Genomic DNA, 9,352 nt, shown 5'->3' on the forward strand with positions numbered 1-9,352 from the left:
ATTTATTTATTATGTATTCAATATTCTGCCTGTGTGTATGCCTGCAGGCCAGCGGAGGGCACCAGACCCCATTCCAGATGGTTGTGAGCAACCATGTGATTGCTGGGAATTGAACTCAGGACCTTTGGAAGAGCAGACAATGCTCTTAACCTCTGAGCCATCTCTCCAGCCCAGTCTTTGTGATCCTTAGCCACGATCATAGTCATGTTTGCTCACTGTTGAGTTGCCTGGACCGGTCGTTTCAGATTGCCCTCTGAGATGCCTCCGGCTCCTGGGCTCATTCAGTGACCTCCCCCACAAAATTTCCTTTTGTGCTCAAAGATAAGGTGCTTCTTCCTCCAGCTCAAGGAAAAGGGGGTCCTCCCTGTACCCTTTGCTGTCATTCTCATTTAAGGAGATGCCTGGGCCAAGTTGTGATGTTCTAACACCCACTGCTGCTTCCACAGCATGAACCTGCCCGAACGAGAAGGTTCTGGGCTCCCTGTGCAGCCAGTGTCCAAGATGGCCTTAGGATGGTGCCTCTGTGCTCACTCCAGCACTGAACCACATCTGGCTGCTGTAGGAGTACCCATTGGTAGCACCTGCCCACCTGCATGGCTCTGGGTTGCTTTAGGAACGTACATGTAAGCCTGGGCTCATGCTCTGCTGGGCTCCTCTGTGCCAGTCTGTGTATCTTGGGCCTGACTCATGTGAGCTGGTTTAGGGGTAAGTCAGAGCTGACTCAGAGTGAAGCCTGCTGGAACATTTCTTTCCCAATGCCTTGCTAGATAGAATTTCAGCTGAATGGGCTCACAAAATGGCTCGACCTGGAAAAGTCCTTGCTGCCAAGCTTGATGGCCTGAGTTTGATCCCTGGGAACCACGTGGTAGAGGACAAGAATCAGCCATAAGTTGTCCTGTCTCCGGCCTAGCCCCACATACCCCTAGCCCCACAAAACAGATACGTGTGATTTAAAAAAATGTAAAGAGAATTTCAACTGTGTTTCTCTTACCAATGCTTTCTTACTTGTGCTTGGTTTTTTTCCCATCCCCGAGGGACAAAGCGTGTGACAAGCCATTCCTCTCCCGAAGCATGTATTCTTCCCCAAAACCCCCAATTGTAAGCAGATGGAGCCCCCTCTTTTCCTGGCTGCAGTATTTGGTCACGGATACAAAGAGAGTCAGTCCCAGCTCAGCCTTCCTTGCTGTGTGGCCTCGGGCGACTGTTTTAGATTCCCTGAGTCTGATTTCTCATCTGTAAAGCAATGGCAGTCGCTCTCGGTGGAGTTGTGTGCACACGAGATGAAGTGCTGTACACGTCCATGCTGATCCTAGAGAGGGCAGGAAGTGCAGCGAAAGAATGGCCATCCTGCAGCCTCTGCTAGGGTGGCCCTGGGCTAGGACGTCACTGTGGTCCCACAGGTCCACATATGTGTTGTGTGTATGTGTATTCGCACGGTGCTTATGGGTGAGTGTGTGCTATGTTTGTGTGCACCGAGGGTGGAGATGTGTAAACAGAGCTGCGTGGGCATGCCTGGGCGCTTGTCTGCACATGGCTGAGTGCGCACGCGTTTTCCCAGCACTATTAGGGGAAAGCTGTAATTACGCTTTATGGCAGTGGCAGCGGCAGGGCTCCCCTAGCCATTAAGCCGCTCATCTGGGAGTGGGGGAACCGGGACCACCCGCACCCTCCCGGTCCTTGCATGCTGCATGAGCACGCAGCCATCCCCCTCTCTCACCATATGCCTGTGTTTTACAGTTCTTTGGTGCGTGGTGCTCATCGAGTGACTAATTAGCAGAATGAATTAATTGACATCCATACGTGTAATTAGCAAATGCTTATAAGCAGCTATTCTCCTTGGGATGTCTACATTTCTAAGGGTCAGATGCTGGGGGCTGCTGTGGGGGGTAAATAGGAGATGAGAGCTGCTAGTGTGAACACCAAGGCCTGCCTGGGGGGCTGTGTGTGCCAGTCTGGATGGGGAGGAGGAAACTGACTCCATACACTGGCAATCAGGAGACCTGGGTTCTGGTGTCATTCTTGTGACCCTGGGTAAGACATTTCCCCCTTTGGACCAGCCTTTGCTTCATGTGAGTGTGTGTGTGGTGTGTGTGTATATGTGTGTGTATATGTGTGTGAGTGTGCGTGTGTGAGTGTGGTGTGTATATATGTGTATATGTGTGTGTATGTGTGTGTGAGTGTGGTGTGTATATATATGTGTGTGTATATGTGTGTGAGTGTGGTGTGTGTATGTGTGTGTATATATGTGTGTGTATGTGTGTGTATGTATGTGTGTGTGAGTATGGTGTGTGTATGTGTGAGTGTGTGTATGTGAGTGTGGTGTGTGTGTATATGTGTGTTTATGTGAGTGTATGCATGTGTGAGTGTGTGTGCATGTATGTATTTGTATATGTGTGTGCATGTTAGGTGTATGCAGGTGCACATGTGTGTACAGGAAGGTGGTGGCCTGAGGACAACTATGGCTGTTGCTCTGGTACCATTCACTTTGTTTTTCTGTGTGGTACAGGGTCTCTCAGTGGCCTGGTTTTTGCCAAGTGGGCTAGGCTAGCAAGCCTGTGAGGCCCCAGGGAGTCTCCCCTATCATCTCCTCAGAGCTGGGGCTACAGGTATGTGTGACCACACTGACATTTTGCTATGGATTCAAACACAGGTCCTCATGCTTGTATATACTTGCACTACCCACTGGGATATCGCTCCAGACTCCTTTGACTCTGATAGGGATGAACGGTACCTGCTGGTCTCTGGGGGAAGTTTCTTGTTCCTACATCCTTTCTCGCCTATAGTGGCATATTCTGACAACCAACAGGCTGGTACAAAGAAGGGGTGCTGTACCCCCTATTTTCCTCAGATACACATCACATTTCACATGATAAGACCTGGCCCATGCTGTGCCCGCTGCTCCACAAGCCCTCATCCACTTTCCCTGCCCCCAGGGAAGTGTTTCTCAACCTGTGGGTCACAGGCACTCACAGAGGTCGCCAAAGACCATCGGGAAACACAGATATTTGCATTACAATTCATAACAGTAGCAAAATACGGTTATGAAGCAGTAGCGAAAACAATTTCATGGTTGGAGTCACCACATGAGGGTCTCAGCATTAGGAAGGTTGAGAACCACTGCTCTAGAACCTTCTGAAATGATAACATTTCCCAGCCCGTGTTGTCCTCTACAGTAGCCCCGACTGACCACCTGTGACTTCTGAGAACTCAGCAGCTGTCTTTTGAATGCTTTGACTTTTCTTTCTGAGTCTAAGTAGCCACAGGTGGCTCAAGGCTACTGTGCTGTGCAGGAAGGCTCTTCTTAATCCCCTGTTCACCCATAAACCGGAGCACCTGCTGGACACTTGCTGTGGCCCTGAGGACGCTGTGGAGAGCAGTGTCACTCCTTGCAGGAGCTGAGGAGCGAGCTGAGTGAGTCTGAGCAGGGGAGGCAGAAGTGATGTCTGTGGGTAAGGCTGAGAGGGAGGGGCTGCTTGGCTGAGGAAGCCATCGTGAGGGTGGTCAGAGTGATCTAAGTTACCCAGGGCTCCAGGCAGGAAAAAACATGGCAGGCCAAGCCTTCAGAGGCCACCAGGCTTCACAACATGATTGGAGGAAGCCAAGGGACATGGGAAAATGATGGTCTAGGGGGGAGAGCTGGGTGGTCCCGGGTGTAAACAGGTTGCCTCTCCCCAAGGGGCAGCCTCTGCCTTCTCCATGCTGCCCCTGGCTTCTTCTGTCTCTGCCACCCCAAGACCTGTTCTTTTATTTTTTTAATTATAAATATTTTATTTATTTATTATGTTTACAATATTCTGTCTGTGTGTATGTCTGCAGGCCAGAAGAGGGCACCAGATCTCATTACAGATGGTTGTGAGCCACCATGTGGTTGCTGGGAATTGAACTCAGGACCTTTGGAAGAGCAGGCAATGCTCTTAACTTCTGAGCCATCTCTCCAGCCCCCGCAAGACCTGTTCTTCTACAGCACTGCCACCCTTGGGTCCCATGATGTGCCGAGGTCATCTCCTGCACCTGGCTGGGTGTCCCCAGGTCTCTCAGCATAGGGCCGCTGGGAGCAACCCTTTTCCTGATGGGCCTAATGTCCCCATCTCCTGTGAAGCTGGTAGCGGTGTCAGGGAGGTGAGGTGATATCTAGGCCCTTCCTCTTTTGTTTCCCAGTGGCTTCCTGTGCTGCATTTGGCTGTGTGTGGAGCCTTCCCATTCTCCTCTGCTCCCTTCACCCCCTCTGTCTTATCTTCCATTGTTGAGTTAGGGTCTCATCACGTAGCTCTGGCTTGCTTGGAACATTCTATGTAGATCAGGCTGGCCTTGGATTTTCAGTGATCTTCCTCCTTTACTTTACAAATGTTGGGGCCACACCAAGGCACCAGAGTCTATCTGTCCCTGGCCCCAGCTGTTTTTCCATAGCCCAGAGAGATAGGTGGAGCAAGAAGTCACATTTTGTCTTTTTACAGTTGGTCAAGCGGGACCCAGATAGCCCAGGAGGTCTAGAACAGGACCCTTTGCTTTTGGGGGCTTTAGAGCACAGGGGCTGTGTGGAACTCTGAGATCAGACAGCTCGGGTTGCGGTGACGGCTGTTAATGTGTAAGCTGGGTGGCGTTGGGCAAAATATTTAGTCTCTTTGAGCTCCACACCCTCGTCTATGACATGGGGTCTAATGTCCAGCTCTCAGGGGGAATACTTGCACATGAGAATAATTTGATACTGTTGGCAGAAGTTATCTTGAAATCTGATAGGCATACAGAGCTCCCTTCCAAAATTCTCACCTAGTTTCAGAAGGTTCACAGAAACCCTGGAGCTCTCCAGCCCCCATGGGTGACCTGAGAACTGTGGGTTCATTCCCCGATGAAGAAATGTAAGTAGAGAGAGAAGTGTGGAGGTGAAGTATCCAAGGGGGCTGCAGAGATGGCTCAGCAGTTGAGACCCTGACTGTACAATCATGACGACCAGAGTTGTATCCCAGGACTGTCACCTAACAAGCCAGGCGTCCTGTGCATGCCTGCAATGCCAGTTCTAAGGGTCGGGGTTAGGAGGCTCACTGGGACTTGCTTCAGGATCTAGGGTAAGTATGGGCCACAATCCCTGTTTGCAAGTTTGGTCTACATTCTCCTTGGTCAGGGCCACAATCCCTGTTTGCAAGTTTGGTCTACATTCTCCTTGGTCAGGGCCACAAAGTGAAACCCTGCCACTGTGTCTGCCCCAGGTGCTGGGATTAAAGGCATGCACCACCATGCTGCCTCCTGCTGCTGCCACTGCTGCTTTCACCGCCGCCGCCGCCGCCACCTTCTCTTCTCCTCCTGCCCCCTTTTTTGTCTGCTTTGATTTCTTTATTTGTGTGTATGTGCCCCCACCCTGAACCTGTACATACAAGGAGTCAGAAGAGGGCATCAGCTACACTTTTCTATCACTCTCCACCTGTCTCCCCCGGAACCTAGGGTATGTGTGCACTGTGCGTGTGCACATACTGTGCACTTTGTGTGTGTGCACATACTCATGTACACATGGACAGTACTAATGAAACTTGATAGATTAAAAGAAAGGTAGGGCAAGCAAGAGAAACAGAAGATGTAGAGTTGGGAGAGGGATGTCGGAGAGGCCAGGCACCTTTATTAATCCCAGTACTCGGGAGGCAGCGGCAGGTGGATCTCTGTGAGTTCGAAGCCAGCCTGGTCTATAAGAGCTAGTTCCAGAACAGGCTCCAAAGCTACAGAGTTTTATTACTTTTTTGTTGTTGTTTTGTTTTGTTTAGGGGGAGTCCATGCAAGCAGTGTTCATGAAGGGCCAGAGGACAAGTTTCAGTCAGCACTCTCTCTCCTCTTTGTGGGTTTTAGAATCCAAGCCCAGATCTTCTGGCTTGGTGGCAGTCTCTTGCACCACACCCGGTTAGTTTAATTCTTTTCTTTTGTTTTGCTTTTGTTGTTGTTGTTATTATTGTTTATTTGTTTGCTGTTGGTTTTGTTTTTTTGTCTAAACCTTTTGCAGACACCTTTAATCACTGCATGGCCGTAATCAAACTTTTTAAAGAAACTTCCAAGACACTTGTCATCAGGTCTAACAACCCTCCTTCGATCACTGGGATCCACTCGGTGGAAGAAGGGAGCTGAGTCCTGAAAGGTGTCCTCTGGCTTCCACACACACCCTGTGGCACCTGTTCACATGCAAACACAAACATCCAAAATAAATGATATAATACAGATTTTAGAATCTCTCGGAATAGAAGTGGAATGCGCAAAAATTTGGTCCAGCCAAGTCTCGTGCTGCATCCTAACATCAGAGAGACCTGTGCAACGCCCGCCCCCCCCCCCCCCCCCCCCCCCCCCCGCAGCCTTAGGTGGAGGTGGGGTCTTGTGTGAGTGGTGCTGAGGACCTATGCCAGCTAGGTTAGAGCTGATCACAGGATAGAGGCTCTGAGGAGGAAATAAGGGAATGAGGTCAGCCGTCTGAGTTGGGGAAGTCAGAGGAAAGCCTGGCGTTCAGCACAGAGGTGTCATCAGGTTGGTCCAGACCGGTTCTAACCTAGTGAGGATAAGCCCAGGAGAGCGGTGTGAGGAAGCCGAAAAGGAGACAGAAACTGCTGGGAAAGCAAGCAGGTCTGTAGGAAGGGAAAGGAAATGACAGGAAACGGGAACCGCATGGAGCTGAAGTCACCAATATTCCCCATAGCCTGTAATGAGGCCACTCTGTTTGATAGAATCAATCTATCAATGTTTTTAAGGCCTAATTTGATTACAGGACTGAACCCCATGTCAATTACTTTGATAATCTGACCATTTAAACCAAGGAAGAGATATAAAGGGGGAGAGAGAAGAGCTGGGGGAAAGCAAGGGTCTAAACACCTTTCATTTTTTTTTAATTATTTATTTATTATGTATACAACATTCTGCCTACACCTATGCCTGCAGGCCAGAAGAGGGCACCAGACCTCATTACAGATGGTTGTGAGCCACCATGTGGTTGCTGGGAATTGAACTCAGGACTTTTGGAAGAACAGGCAATGCTCTTAACCGCTGAGCCATCTCTCCAGCCCCCACCTTTCATTTTTTTAAGTGTGTGTGGAGGTCATGCACGGTGGTCTGTAGATGACAGAGTCGTGGGAAAGCATGCATTTGTATTGCCCCTCCCTCTCCTGCCCACACTGAGGTACCCAGACAGGAGGGAGAAGAGACTACTGTGGGGTGTGGACTAGTTCATTACTGATCGTGGGGCAGCAGCCTAAACGCAATGCTTAAGTTGATAAAGCAAGGAATTGTATGAACACACTACAGAGAAGAACGGAGCCGGATCTGGCAGCTCAGACCTGTAGACCTGGCTATTCAGGAGACTGTCTCTGCAGTTGGGGACACAGAGGTCCTTGTAGACACAGAGAAGCTTTAAGGAAAACCAGGAATGTTAAATACACAGGGACTTCTTCTTCTTCTTCTTCTTCTTCTTCTTCTTCTTCTTCTTCTTCTTCCTTCTTCTTCCTTCTTCTCCTTCCTCCTCCTCCTCCTCCTTTTTTGTTTTTGGTTTTTCAAGACAGGGTTTCTCTGTAGCTTTGGAGCCTGTCCTGGAACGAGCTCTTGTACACCAGGCTGGTTTCAAACTCACAGAGATCCTCCTACCTCTGCCTCCCAAGTGCTGGAATTAAAGGTGTGTGTCACCACCACCCGGCAGGGGCCTCTTCTCAATGGAGGAGATAAAATACTTGTTTTTCTGCCCAGAAGGCTGTGAGTGGATTTTGTTAGCTACCTGGTGACCTTTTTGCTATCAGTGGAGGCAGACCTCACCCCCTTTTACTATAGAGGCAGACCTCACCCAAATTCCCCAGAATGGTTATTCCAGACTCTTCCCTCCCTAGACTGTTACCCATCCTTAGGGGGAGATGTCACAAGTATTTTATGGCCTGTTGAGCTCTATGCTATCGTCAGAGACCACACTAGGTTCTAGGCCTTCTAGCTATAGAACCTACCCTCATGGTCACGTGTACTGTGTAAAAGAGTCCCTGTGGAGTCACCCCTGAAGATTTATTGTACACCTGGAATCGGACTGATTATTGCTTGAAAGCCGTTCCCCAAATGGTACTGTGTTTGAAAACGGCTGACAAGGGACCACCTAGCGTTAGACTCTCCAAAGCCTGATCCGAGTTGATGAAGTCAGTCTGTGCTGGGTTTGCATTCTCATCTCTCTGCGTGGTCCGATTCCCCGTAGGACACTGGCAGACACTCCCTCAGGTTTCAGAGCTCAAACTCAGGTTACCAGACTTGGTGACGGACTTGCACCATTATCCTCAGAGTCGTCTCACTGTCCCCAAAGACATATTTCCTTTTAAAATCGTATGTCTGTGCATATGTCTGTGTGTGGGTATGTGATATGAGCACCTGCATCCTCAGAAGCCAGAGACATCAGATACCCCTGGAGCTGAAGTTCCGGAGGCAGTGAGTCTCGGCTTGGGTGCAGGTTCTCTAAAGAGCAGTGCGTACTCTCTCCACCGAGCTATCTCTCTGGTTCCTTCTTATTTGTGTGTGTCTGTAGGTGGGGATATGTGTGTGGAGGAGAGAGAAGAGGTGGAAACTGGTCCTCTTCCACCATGGGGTCCCGGTCCCAGGAACTGAAGTGAGGTCATCCGCTTTGGTGTCTTAATTCATAACTATAATTATATCATGGTGGCAGGTGTCTTTATTCAAAGAAAGATCTTTTTCTTTTTTTTTTTAAATTTATTTGTTTATTATGTATACAGTATTCTGTCTGTTTGTATGCCTACAGCCAGGAAGAGGGCACCAGATCTCATTACAGATGGTTGTGAGCCACCATGTGGTTGCTGGGAATTGAACTCAGGACCTCTGGAAAAGCAGCCAGTGCTCTTAATCTCTGAGCCATCTCGCTAGCCCCTAAAGGAAGATCTTGCTGGCTCAGCAACATACTTCTAATTAAACTATAGATCAGGGGTTCTCAACCTTCCTATTGCCACAACCCTTTAGTACAGGTCCTCATGTTGTGGTGACCTCCAGTCACAAAATTATTTTTGTGGCTACTTCATAACTATAATTTTGTTACTGTTATGAATCATAATGTAAATATCTGATATGCAGGATGACTGATATGTGACCCCTGTACAAGGGTCATGTGACCCACAGGTTGAGAGCTGCTGCTATAAATCAAGAAAAGCCCTAGGTGCCAGGCAAGGCCCCTTAGTCTAGCCTACCATTGGCAAGGTTCCAGGGTAACCTCCACATGGTGGAAGCTCCACCACCGGAAAGATGGCCACTCACACAGGAACGCATACCCTACCACTCCGAAACAGCATAGCCAATATGGTCACTTTCTAAAAAGGACAGTGTGCGGGCTGACTGTGTGACTTGGTTGGTAGAGTGC

The sequence above is a fragment of the Microtus oregoni genome, unplaced genomic scaffold (genome assembly GCF_018167655.1).
Source record: "Microtus oregoni isolate MIOR12 unplaced genomic scaffold, Mior012 000005F_ref0000423, whole genome shotgun sequence".
NCBI lineage: Eukaryota > Metazoa > Chordata > Mammalia > Rodentia > Cricetidae > Microtus > Microtus oregoni.